At 43.3% G+C, this 13325-nt stretch overlaps 1 pseudogene across 1 annotated transcript; it reads left to right on the top strand.

Moving 5' to 3' along the window:
* Window positions 1-11956: 11956 nt before the first annotated feature.
* LOC308500867 (large ribosomal subunit protein eL8-like) lies at window positions 11957-12731 on the top strand (annotated as a pseudogene). The gene has a single exon. The product of its transcript is annotated as a large ribosomal subunit protein eL8-like (transcript).
* Window positions 12732-13325: the final 594 nt, after the last annotated feature.

The raw sequence follows: 13325 nt of genomic DNA, 5'->3' as shown, positions 1-13325 counted from the left end.
AGCTTCCTTTTCAAACACCGCCCATAGCACTCAACTGCTGGCCTCAGAGGGTTCCCTGAGTCACCTCTGCTGACCCATAAGAACTGGGTCTGGAGAGGTCTGGAAAGCGCTAGCCACCTCTATGCCACAACAACCCAAGTTATGGCTCTTGGTAACATCTGCTTTACCATGTTAACTTCGTCCATAGAAACTAGATTTCTCCCTCTCCCATTCTCCTTGACTTAGTGAAGCCTGATGGTTAAAAGCAATGGCTTTAGAGGCAGACACATGTAGGTGCAAATCCCTATATCACCACTGCCTGCCTATCTGTGTGTAAGTTTCTTCATCTTCAGGCTCTCATTCCTAAAAACAGGAACGATAACCCTACCTTTTTAGTCGGCTTATTGTGAGGATAAGATGCACTAACCTATAGCAAGCATCTAGCACAGTGCATGGCACTTTGTAAGCACTGAATACACAGTAGTTTATTTTCATTACTTTCACTGTTATCCCCTCTCTATAGTCTGTCCAGCCTCTCAACCCCAGTTTTCTGGTATGGGGCCCAAATCTCCTGCCTTCTCTTGTCAATTTTTTTTTTAATCTCTGGAAGTGAATACCAAGCCTGGGAGGGCTCCCCGCTCACTGGTAGGTCCTTTTCATTTAGATCTTAACGAATAAAATATACAGTCTGCCTGACTTTTTCCTTATTACACTTATTTCTAGGTGGAGTTTTGCTGCATGCCCACCAATTTTCACCCAGAACTTAAATGTAGGTGATATGCTTCTGAGAGAAAAACATAAAGGAAAGGGTGTCATGAGGTGGGGCGGGAGCCTGGGCTCTCAAGTCAGCCGGGTCGGGCCCTGTCCTTGCTGGCTATAAGGCATCTCTGAACCACACTTTTCCCAGCTATAAAATAGGGAGACTTGCTCTTAACTCTCAGGGATGTAGTGAGAATTCCATGAAATAATGGCTGGAAAGCCCATGTGCCTGGTGCGGAGTAGGCTTGGATAATGTCATTTTCCTTCCCTCTGGCAGACCATCACTATCTTAAAAATATTGCCACCAGCACCCTAAAAGAGAGGTCCCACCCCTTTAGGAAATAACAAGGCTCCCCCTCTCCTAGCACCCCTTCTACCTCTCCCTTGTCACTCTTTCTTTTATTTCTCTCACCTTTGTCATTCTGAAGTTGGGAGTGGAGTGACACAGGGCAAAGAGGCTGTTCCCAGGACTTAGCCAGCCCGAAGTGGCCCTGCTCAGATGCCATTCCGTCAGAAGCCAGACTTGCTGTTTAGAAAAATACATCTGTCTGGGCATCACTTCCGAAAGGAAAACTCTGAGAGGCTTCGAAAATATCAGTAAAAATGATTAAAGAGTTAGAAAACAGGACCTGTGAGGAAAGGCTACAGAATCTAGATTGTTTAGCTTAAGGAAGTGAAGGCAGGAGGGGAAGGCTGGGCTGCTGAGAAACAGTTTTCAAAGAGGCAGAGCCAAATAAAATACAAAAACTACACTGGTAAGTCTGTGCTGTAGATTAGGAGAGGTGAGGGGCAAGGCAGTGGAAGGATCCTGGCAGGTCCACTGAGACAAGGGCCTGAAGTTCGGGGCTTGTTTCAAGAAAAAGAATATAAAATTATCAGCAGAAAACTGCTGGGCCCTTCCTGGGCTTTGGAAGCGTTCTGTGCAATGCAGGTCAGGGGGCCTGAAGCTTAAGCTCTGTTGATTTCATAATAAATTCACCTCTAATCAAGGGTGTGACAAGTAAGCTGGTAATTGGTTTGGGAAATGGTCACAAAACTTGATTATTCTTCAGACTCTGCCTGGAAACACCTTCTCTCCCTTTTCCCCCTAATGCCTTTTTAGCCAGCAAAATGCAATGCAAGCCTGCCCTTCTCTCAAAAGTCTTACCAGAAGCAGCACTTCCCCTCCATAACGGTTTGGTGCCTCACCTTCACGTGTGCACTCTTCACACACTGTGCTTATTTGTACCACTCCAGTTATGTATTAGTTATCTATTGCTGCATAACAAGTGTCTCCAAAATGTAGCAACTTAAAATAACGCACATACATTGTCTCACAGTTTCTGTGAATCAGGCATACAGGCATGGTTTAGCTGAAGCCTCAGTCATCTTTAAGGCTCAACTGGAAAAGATCTGTTTCCTGGCTCACATGATTGTTGGTAGGATTCAGTTCCTCAAGAGCTGCTGGCTGGAGACTTCCCTCAATTCCTTGTCATGTAGGCTTCTCTATCAAGCAAGCATGGCTGCTGGCTTCATCAAAGTGAGCAAATGAGAAGGCAAGAGAGTGCTAGCAAGGCAGATGTTCACAGTTCTTTGTAACCTAGTCACAGAAGTGACATCACTTTTGTCATATTCCATTCATTAGAAGTAACCCACTAGGTCCAACCCACACTCACAGGCAGGGAATTACACAAGGGCATGAATACCAGGAAACAGGGACCACCTAGAACCATGTCAGAAACTGCCTACCACAACTGTCACTCCTTCTACTCCGTCTTATCATTGCCTGTTGTCCTATCTGTCTCTACCATTCCATTATGACCACATTTTACTCACCTTTTAGTGCCCCTAAGTGCCCAGCATAGGCCTCTGGGCTTGTTACATGAATGTAATTACAAAGATATGTTCAGATGTTTACAAGTTAGTTGCAAGGACAAGTTGTTTATAAGAGCAAACGTCCCCCTCAAAGACAAAAATAACTAACCTATTATCTACCTGAATGTGCATGGTAAAGAATTGATTACATGCACTATACTATAATCATATGATGGATATTTTGCAATCATTAAAATAAAAATATTGAACAATAGTAAATAACAGGGATTCTTACCGTGTTGTATGTTATTTTAATATTGTATAATATTGCACATTATTTATTATACATTTGGAAAGCAAGTTACAAAGAGTGTATGTGTTCAATATTTTTACAAAATAAATATACAAATAGAAAAAGTCTGGAAGGATTTAACCAGTTTTGAACGGCCATGAGGTTCAGATAAACCAATTTAAAATTGCCTAAACAAACAGGTGTTTTTGATTTTTGTTTTTTTCTTTGTTTTTTCTTTCATCTTTGTAACAAGATGTCCAGAGGTAGATAGCCTCTAGCCTTGATTCATTCTGGCTCAGTATCACCAGACTTCTTGCCTTTTCCTCGTGCTTGTTCTCCCACAGTCACAAAATGGCTGCTCAGCTGGAGGCATCACACCCACATTCAAAGCAGGAAGAGCAGAGAAGGGGAAGCTCCAGTCATGGCTACCTCTTTACTAGGAAAGCAAAAGCTTTCCCAGAAGTCCCTGACTAGACTTTGTTAGCTCTCTCATTGGCTAAGTCACATGGAAACTCCCAGCTACAAGGGAGGCTGGGACACAAAAAACAGAAATTTCATAATTGGCTTAGCAAAATCATGATTTATACCCTGGTTACACTACCACCCAAGCAAACCTGGAGGTCTGTTAGCAAAGACGGGAGAAGGGACCTTGGGTAGGCAGCTAGCTATCGCCCCCTTTAGACAGGACATGGTACTGCTGCCCACTTTGTCATAATTACCTCATTCCTTCTAGTCTTACACCCAGATTGCTTTACTCAGTTAATCACCGTTACCTTCTGAAGGCATCTGAGCTTTCAATACATGAAAATAAAACTCGGGGTTAGAAAGAGTGAAAAATTGCTAATTGTCCTCCATTATCCATTATTTCCTTCTCTCTTCTAGTAAAAAGTCACCCTCACTCCAAGATGTAGCAAGATATATGGCTGCCCAGCTCAAGACCATATTTCTCTGCCTCTTTTGCAGCTAGCTTGGTGTGGCTGTGCAAGTACTCATCATTGGAAAGTGAATAGAATTGATATGAACATCACTTCTACATCATTTCTTTAAAAAAATTGTTAGCCATCTACTTCCTCTTTTTCCTCTTTCCCACAGGCTGGGAATTTAGGTGTAGTGGTGGAGAGCTTGCTTCAACTATGTCCTAGGAGAAGGCAGAACAGCAAGATAGAAACCTGTGTCCTTAAATGGCTACCTGGAGCAGAACCTCTTACTCACCTCTCAACTCACTCTGAACCACTCATATGCTTAAAGAGATAAAACAAGAACAACTATTAAACAAGAGACTTTTTAAAAAATGTTTCTTGTATTTTGTACTCTTTATTGAAATAGCTTATTCTGTTCCCTTGTATAGAAAATAAACTGCATCATGCTAACTGTTGTTGCTAATAGTTAAAAGAGGTGCTAGGAGCTAAGATGAGAAAAGAGGAGTCAAACAGATGCAGGAATAGGAGATATTTTAATAAAGAGGTTTTGGAAGACACAAAGGCCTGTGTTACTGGGAGAGGCAACTGAACTATTAAGAGGCAGGACATTGACGGACCTTGGTCAGAAGCCCTGCTGAATGCCCTGGTCGAAAATGAAGTCAATATGGTTGGGGCTGGAGTTAAATAAATACAGAGACCAGGGTAAAGCTGAATCAGTGCAGCCTGTGTATGATACGAAGGCCCATGGTTTAAGAAGGATCGATGCAACTATGAATTAAATGAGAGGGCTATTAATCAGAGTCTATAGGTTGCAACATAAAGCAACTCTGACTCTCTCAAATAAAACAAAACCAAAAGAGAATTTATTAGAGAGACGCTGAGAAGATCAAAGAATCTAAGGAAGATCTCAACAACCAAGTCCCAAGAAAGGACAAGATTCAGGTAAGCTCTAGGAATCTCACTAGCGGAAACTTCTAGTTCTCTAAGGTAGAATCACCTGTAAGGCTTGTTAAAACACAGATTGCTGGGGTCTACCCCAAGAATTTCTGATCCAGTAGGTGGAGGGTGGGGCCCAGGAATCTATATTTCTAACAAGTTCCCAGATGCTGAGGCTGCTGGTCCAGAGACCAGATAGGAGAACCAGTGCCCTACAGTAAACATATCAAATGACTCAGCTCCAACTACCTTTTATTCCTACATGTCTCTACTCGGGGTTCCAAAGTCCTGGGAAAGTCTAGTTGACTCTGAGTTGAGTCACTGCTGTGGTTAGAGAGGTAGACTCCTGTGATTGGCAGCCCTGTAAGCGTCACACAGGGAGGTAGTGGGAGGGAAGTTCCCCAAACAAAGGAATGCTGGACACAAAAAAACAGATGTCTTAAAGTAGTAATTGGCCAAGCTGAATGCACAACTCTCTCCCTCTGGAGAAAGATTTGTGGCAGCAATTTCTCTTCTCAGGACAAATAGTTCCAGAAGAGAGAAATTTTTTTATTTTTTTTTAAATGGAGGGAGTAGGTGGACTCCTAAGGACCATTGTCTCTATTCAAACCTCATTCTATTTGCCCCGCCCAAGAGAGGAGACTCCTGTCCCCTAGAGGCCAGAAATCAATTCCACAGCTGCCTTGGTGACTACAGACGCCTGAGGAGGCAATAGACTGCACTGGGGCCCATTTTGACCAGTTAGGCCACAGCCCAGGACAGGACAACAGGTCATCGTGCATGCTGTCGCTTTTTTCAGCCTCAGAGAGATTGCCACTAACAGATAGTTCCTAAAAAGCCTAAATTCTCATTTTGCATCACATTTTACATGCTTACAATGAATTTTCTCCTTCAGAAAAACTTTGTAGAGAAGAAAAAAAAAATCTTTGTTAACGAACCATGCCTATAGTTGTGTAAGCCTGGATTGTCATCTATCAAATTTTCTTAAATGAGGCCCACCTGAGCTTATAAACCAATATGATGATTTAACATAGCAACATGGAGAGTGTTAAAAACATCATGTTAATATTCACACAGCAATCAATGTAACACTGTATTACTAGAATAAAGGACAAAAACACGATTACCTCAATAGACGCATACAAAATATTTGACAACATGTGGCATTCTTTCATGGTAAAAACACTAAACAAACTAGGAATAAAAAGAAATTTTCTCTACCTAATAAAGGGCATCTGCAAAAACCCCACAGCTAATATCATACTTGATAGTGAAAAACTGAATGTTTTCCCTTAAGATCAGTTGTTAAGATCAGTAGTTGCCAGGAGCTGGGGGAGGGAGAAATAGGAAGTGACTGCTAATGGGTTCTGGATTTTTTTTTAGGGTGATGAAAATGTTCTGAAATTAGGTAGTAGCAATGGTTGCACAACGCTGTAAATGAATATTCTAAAACCCACTGAATCGTATACTTTAAAATGGTGAGTTTTATGGTATATGAACTATATGTCAAATAAAACTGCTATTTAAAGTATGCATGTTTACACAGGGGTAACTTGTGATTCTGTGTAGCTAGAAGCTTGCGTGGGACAGAGGAGAATTATTTGTTATAATATTCCCTATAGCTTCCCAAAAACTGGTGTTAAAGGGCATTCAGCCTAAGCATTTAATTTTGTTAAAGAAAATTCCCCTGTAATTTTCAAGTTGGCCCTTTATTTCAAAGGGCACTTTCATGAGGGTTCAGTAGATCAGTTTCAGCCTGACACTTAGCCTGGGGTCTAGGACTCTGTATTCTCTCTGCATTTCTCTCTAGAAAACTACTTTGTATTAGATAGTAAGAGGACCTTTGGAGTAGACTGCTGGAAATGAGAATGGGCCAGAGAGAGGCTGAAGGAGATGGTAGCAAGCTGACTCCCAAGGCGGGATGGACCCAGAAAGAAATTCCTTCTGGCAATAATGGCCCATGAAATTTTAAGACAGCGACGTCTTGTATGTCATTTTAAGTTGGTGCCTATATGGTCTTGAACTTCTCCCTCTGTTTCCCCCAAACCTCAGTAGAACCTACTAAGTGTCAGGGACACTTGGGGGAATGAAGACATAAAGAATATGTCCAGAAGAGCTTAAAAGGGCCTGCAAGAAAAAAAAATGGTCAAAAGAACAAGAGTAACTATGAGAAATAAACTGTTCCTTGGGCTAGCCATCGGGATGCTTCCCCCCCTTCACTCCACCCCTTGGCAAAATCACAGGCATTAGGGGCAGAAGGCCGGAGACCAAGTTAAGGATAGTTTGGGTTATATGCAATTAAAAAAAAATCAAAATTACTTAACCAACAGGGAGATTTTATTATTTCACCTAACAAGAAGTCCTAAATTAGATGGGTTCTAGGGTTAGTGAATTTAGCAGCTTAATGGTATCATCTACTATCTGCAGCTTGTCAGCTTGTCTTCAGGACACCATAAATCCAACCACCCTGTTTGCATATTAATGTGAACCCATGCATTGGTCAGAATGCTTTTGGTCGCAAATGTTGGAAATCCAACCTAGACTGGTTTAAGGAAAATAAGAGTCCACGGGGATGGCAGGCATGTCTAGCTCCAGGAGGGCATCAGATCTCTGTTTCCATCTTGCAGGTTTATTTGATTCTGCTTAGCTTCACTTTCAGACAAGCAGCAAGATGGCTGCTGTCAGTGTCAAGCCTTCAATGCCATGTAAATCATGATGAGAGGGAGAGAGAGAGAGAGAGAGAGAGAGAGAGAGAGAGAGAGAGAGAGAGAGACTTTCTTCTAACGCCCATATGATGAATTTCATGAAGAGATTCTGATTAAGTCATAGGCCCATCCCTGGGCTAATCACTGGGGACAAAGAATGTAGGCCTTGGGTCTTCTGCCTACCCTGGGACTTGGGGTCAGGCCCACCCAAACCACAAGCACTGAGATGAATTTGGGAGAGGAGGAATGATTTCCCATAGGAAGACAGGCTGAGTAACTTTCATGTTACTCATCCATGAATCTGTTGTATCCCAGAAAGATATAGGACATGATACCTCAGTGCAAACTGAGGCTTACTAGGCACCTTCTTAGACCTATGCCAAAAGGAAGGAGTGAAAGGAACTGGAATTTTGGGGAGGCCTACTTTGTGCTTTCTCAAGGTCACACAGTTAGGACATGGCAGAAGCAGGATTTCAATCCAGGCCTTTTTAGTTCCAAAGTCCATGCACTTAGCACTGGGGGACTGAGAAAAGGCAGAGGGGCCATGACAGAGAGGAGCTGTACTATTGTGATAGAGAAAGATATCCAGCAGGTACCAAGGCAGAGCACTCAGCCCAGCCTGGGAGTATGAACAAGGGAAGCGTTTTGGGAGGACATATTTGAACTGAGGTTTAAAGGACTGTCGTTATTTGTCAAAGGAGGAAAGGGGAAAAGCAAGACAAGCAATTGTCTGTGTAGGCAGGGGAGACCATGAAGACCAGAGATTTAGCTTTGGGTGATGACTGTCTCCATGGGGTGGGGACTTTCCTAGGCAGTCTCCTCCCAGCCCTGCTCCATGCCGTTGCACCATGACAAGCCATTGTGTTTCTGACACACTCACTTGGGGGTTTCCAGAAGCATTCTCACAGTTGTTGGAACAGTGACCTGCATTCTGCCAGCTACTGTGTGTGTGACTATTGGCCAATCACTTCCCCTCTTTGGGACGGAGCTATTTTATCCATAAAACTGTACTGGGCAAATGACTGTGCTTGTACATATCTGTGACTATGTTAGAAACCATTGAATTATACACTTCAAATAGGTGAGTTATATGGTATGTGAATTATATCTCAAAAAGCTGTTGTTTGTTTGTTTGTTTTCATTGTAGTGTGCTAGGTGATGGGGGAGTTCTGCCTAAGGGCTAAATAGCTGTTGCAATCAAAGCTTTGCTACTTTAGAGCCAGGTGACCTTAGTACTTTTTTTTTTTCCACTTTACCTCTCTGAACCTCATTTTCCTCATTGTAAGAGGGAAATGCTTATCATGTTTAGGTGGTTAAGGAACAGGTACAACCAAGGGTTGGAATGCTAGGTTAGAATTCTGGCTCTCTGACTGACAATCTCTCTGTGCCTCCACTTCCTCATCTCTTTAATGGGTATGATAGTATCTACATCATAGCATTGTTGGGAAGATTGGGTCAATACCTATAAAGTTCTTAAAATGGTGGCTAGCATGTGGTTCAATAGTTCCATAAAAAGAGTAGCTATTTCATATCCTGGATTTTATTTGGGATCTTCTTGATTCACATCAAGATACATATAACTGCCCACCCAAACCTAGTACTGGACACCCTGAGAACTGAGGATTCCCCAAACCTAAGCCCTGCCCCCAAGGGAGTACGCAATTTGGGGGATGGCCTGCCATCTCTGAAAATGCCTTTCCCACAGAAGTGGGCTTCAGCAGTCCTCAGCCATAACTGAACTGACAGGGGTGGACCCCTTCACCCAAGCTGGACCAGTCAACTTCTCTCTCCTGGAAATTTGGAATTAGGTCTCTGAGACGTGTTAGCAGATGGTGCTGGAGCTGAGAGGTAACCCAGCTCCAGGTTAGGGCAGTTGTTTTCTGCTATGTGAACGAGAGTGCCGAGAAGCCAGAGAGAAACCATGGCACAGACTCACAAAAAATGAGAAGAAACCCTGTAGCCTCAGAGGGGGAAGGAGAGAGCGGTTCTACTTTGAATCTCGGTGCATTTCCCATTTTCGGTCATTCAACAAATTTATTGAGTACCTACTATGTGCCACGTCTAGGGATACAGCAGTGAGCAAGGGTGGGGGGAATCCCTACCCTTGAGTATAATGGGAAACCACTGAAAGGCTTTATGCAGGAAAACAACACAATCTTATTACATTTAAAAAAATGGCTGCTAAAAAAAAAAAAGGCTGCTATGTGAAGAATGGGTTGTGATGGGGATAAGGAGAGAAACAGAAAGGATGTTGCAACAGTCCAAGCAAAAGATGATGATGGCTAGGCCTACGGTGGTGGTGGAGGGAGTGGTGAGGAAGAATGGAGTCTGGATCTATTTTGCACTTTCTAGTTCCTGATTCTAGTTCCTCATGAGACCTGTCTACTTCCTGCCCCTGAGTTCATCCAGATTTCCCCCTTTTCCTTACCCCAAAATGTCTTTATTACTTAGGCTAGTATGTGAGAAGGATTCTGTTATTTGCATTGAACTATCCCTAAGATACCTTGGCTTTTCAGGCTGGAATAATTTACCACTATCTAGGACATGACCAATTTCATTTTCCCTGTATAATAGAAAGTGTTTTCTCTTGTGAGTAATATGTATAGGAAATATCAACCTCCTGAGAGAAACTTTTCTCTGGAGAACTTTCAAAGGAAACTGTCAACGATTTATTTTATGATGTGGGAAAAATGCTTATGATAGATCCTATACCACCTCCAGTTATGCCTATAGCATCAGATAAAGGAGATAGATAAAAGTAACAGTTGCTAAAACGTGTCGCTTATTATATGCCAGGCCTTGTCCTAAGATATAGTTAAAATATTTAAAACATTTAATATAAATATAAATACATGAAATATGTATTTTATAAAATATATAAAATGTACATATTAACTCATTTAAGCCTCAGAGTAACCCTATGAGGTATTGCTCTTATTTTATAGTTCATATCATTGCTACCGTTTTACAGATGAGGAAACTGGGGCCCAGAAAGATTCAGTGTCTAAGGTCACAAAACTAGTAAATAGTAGATCTGTGATTCATCCCAGGCATTCAGGCTCCATACTCTTAGCCAGTTTTTCTCAACTAGGAGCACTAATGGCATTCTGGGAGAGATGAGTCTTTGCTGTACAGGACTGTCCATCTTACTCATTATGGTGAGTTTAGTATCCATGGCTTTACGCATATTAACTCAGTTTAATCCTCTCCGCAACCCTATGAGTTAGGTGTCATTATCCTTATTCCCATTTTACAGAAGAAGAAACTGAGACCCAAGGAAGTTAAAAGGCTTGCCCTGAATTACCCAGCTCATACTGGGGGAAGTCAGCATTTGAACCCAAGCAGGTGACTCTAGGTCCTGTGCTCTTCACCATTCTGCTATACTGCCTCCCTAAGAGTTAAGAGAACACATGAAGGCCTGGGCCAGACAGCCCCTTTAAGTAGAGTCCAGCAGGCCTTGCAGAGTGGGCTCAGGAGCTCAAGGGAGCCACTCCAGTCTGAAAAGGCAGAGACGGGCAGAAACCAGTGACCCTTTCCTTATGCAGAACTGACCAATACGTAAGAGGGGAAGGGGATGGGATTAGAAAAAGTCTAAACTATAAAGGACATAGCCCAGGAACTGGGGATAATTAAGAAGTGGGAATCAGGAATCCACAGCAGAGCGAACCCAAAGGAACATCTGGACTGCTGGAGGACGAATGCTTTGTCAGCTTCTCCTCCTTCTGCTGTTCCTTCTCTTAAAGTTGCCAGGGACATCCTGGGCACTCCTTTGCCTGTAACTCTGCACCTTCATACTCTCAGCAGTGCTCACACATGGCTAATTGGTACCATTTTGGACAAAGCTATTGGTAGCTGATACCGAGTCAAATCTTCTGGCTCGATAATCCCACTCCAAAAACAACTCAATGAAAACCATAGGCCAGAGGCCTGGAGATATTGGTGGCAGCCCTACCTTTAAGTCAATTGCACATCACAGGCTGTGGAGTCCAAAAAGCAAAATGGTGAAAAGCAGGAGTGGGCCTTGGCCCAGAACACTACTCCGAATCCAAACTCCTCCTCCGCAACTGGAGTTCAGCTCCGTGATCCTGGTCCTGACACTTAAACCTGGCTTCCATTTCCTGCCCCACTTCAGGCCTTTGAACGTGTGGAGGATTTTGACTCAGAGTCTCTGCTCTGTTTCTTCTGACTCCTGCCCACTTCAGGAGGAACACCCCATCCAAGCTCAGGACGTTAGGACCTGTGCTTTGATCAGCAATCACTTGTTTGTAAGTAGAAGAAACCCACTCAAACTGGTAAGAGGGAAGAATTTATTATGAGAACACAGGGGTCTCACAGAACCCCAGGCAATAATTGTAGCCATATAATAATATGTTGCAATTGTGGCCTTCCCCTGTTTCTGTTTCCAAAGAGATGCCAGTACATGGATATCAGATCCCAAAGTGAATGTGAGGCCACCTCCTATGCAGAAGTTAAAAAAGAAAACTGCAGAACCAGTTTTACCACTCTCGGATGTCTCACCCAGATCAAAGGTACTAAAAGGTGGTCAGAGCTCTCTCCTCTCTCTGCCCAAGATGCCAAAATGGAAGAAGGCTAGCGGGAAGAAGGTGGCACTGGCCCCTGCTGTTGTGAAGAAGCAGGAAGCCAAGGAGATGGTAAGAAGATGGTAAATCCCCTGTTTGAGAAAAGGTCCAAGAATTTTGACATTGGGCAGGACATCCAACCCAAGGGGACCTCACTGCTTTGTCAAATGGCCCCGCTACATTCAGCTGCAGGGGCAAAGGACTATTCTTTATAAGCGCTTAAAAGTGCCTCCTGCGATTAACCAGTTCACCCAGGCTTGGAACACCAAACAGCTGCTAGCTGCATAAGCTGGCCCACAAATACTGACCATAGATCGTTGGCTCGGGCTGAGAAAAAAACTGCCAGCAAAGGGGATGTCTCCACCAAGAGGCCACCTGTCCTCGAGCAGGGGTTAATACTGTCACTGTTTTGGTGAGGAACAAGAAGGCTCAGCGGTTAGTGATTGCACATGCTTTGGACCCCATAGCTGTCTTCCTGCCTGCCCTGTGCCGTAAGATGGGGTTCCCCTACTGCATTATCAAGGGGAAGGCCAGGCTGGGTTGCCTAGGCCACAGGAAGACCTGTATCTCCATTGCCTTCACAGAGGTTAACTCGGAAGACAAAGGAGCTCTGGCTAAGCTGGCGAAAGCCAGCAGGACCAATTACAATGACAGATGCAATGAGATCGACTATCACTGGGGAGGTAACATCCTGGGCTCAGAATCGATGGCTCACATTGCCAAGCTGGAAAGGGAAAAGGCTAAAGAACTGGCCAAACACGGCTGAATGTACATTGTTGATTTTTCTATACATAAAAGTTACAAAAATTCTCCTTCAGCCAGTGTCAATAGGGCATTTGGGGCTGAATGTGATTTGTGTCTTTTTGCCCAAAAAAGGGGGAGACGATTTAATGAAGAGATATCTTTGGACAGAGCTGTTGTCTGTCCTGTTATTCTCATCCCCCAGGATGGGAAGGGAAAGAGATGGAGAGATGTTGCCTATATTATTTCAAGCCCAGGGAGGCAGTTCTTCAATGACCAGTTATCTCTCCACACTGTGGCCCAAGAGCTGACTTCTCCCTAAGAAATCCTAAAGATGAGAGATGGCTCACCAACTACTTTGGCAACACTTATCAAGAACTTTCTATGTACTAGACACAGTCCTATGTGCTTTACACACATTAATTAATTTAATCCTTCCAATAACCCTGTGTGGTGAATGATATCTATTGAAACCTGACGTATTCACTCACTGACATATTGTGAATATTTTCCCATGTCAATATTCTTCTGCCTCGTGGATTTAACGGCTGTGCAGTTTTCCTTTGCACAGCTGCAAAGCCTCATGGGTAAGCACATGGACTCTGGAGTCAGCCTGCCT

This window comes from Rhinolophus hipposideros (assembly GCF_964194185.1).
Source record: "Rhinolophus hipposideros genome assembly, chromosome: 8".
Classification (NCBI taxonomy): Eukaryota; Metazoa; Chordata; class Mammalia; order Chiroptera; family Rhinolophidae; genus Rhinolophus; species Rhinolophus hipposideros.
The sequence above is the reverse complement of the archived record's forward strand: the minus strand, read 5'-3'. Positions and strand labels throughout refer to the sequence as shown.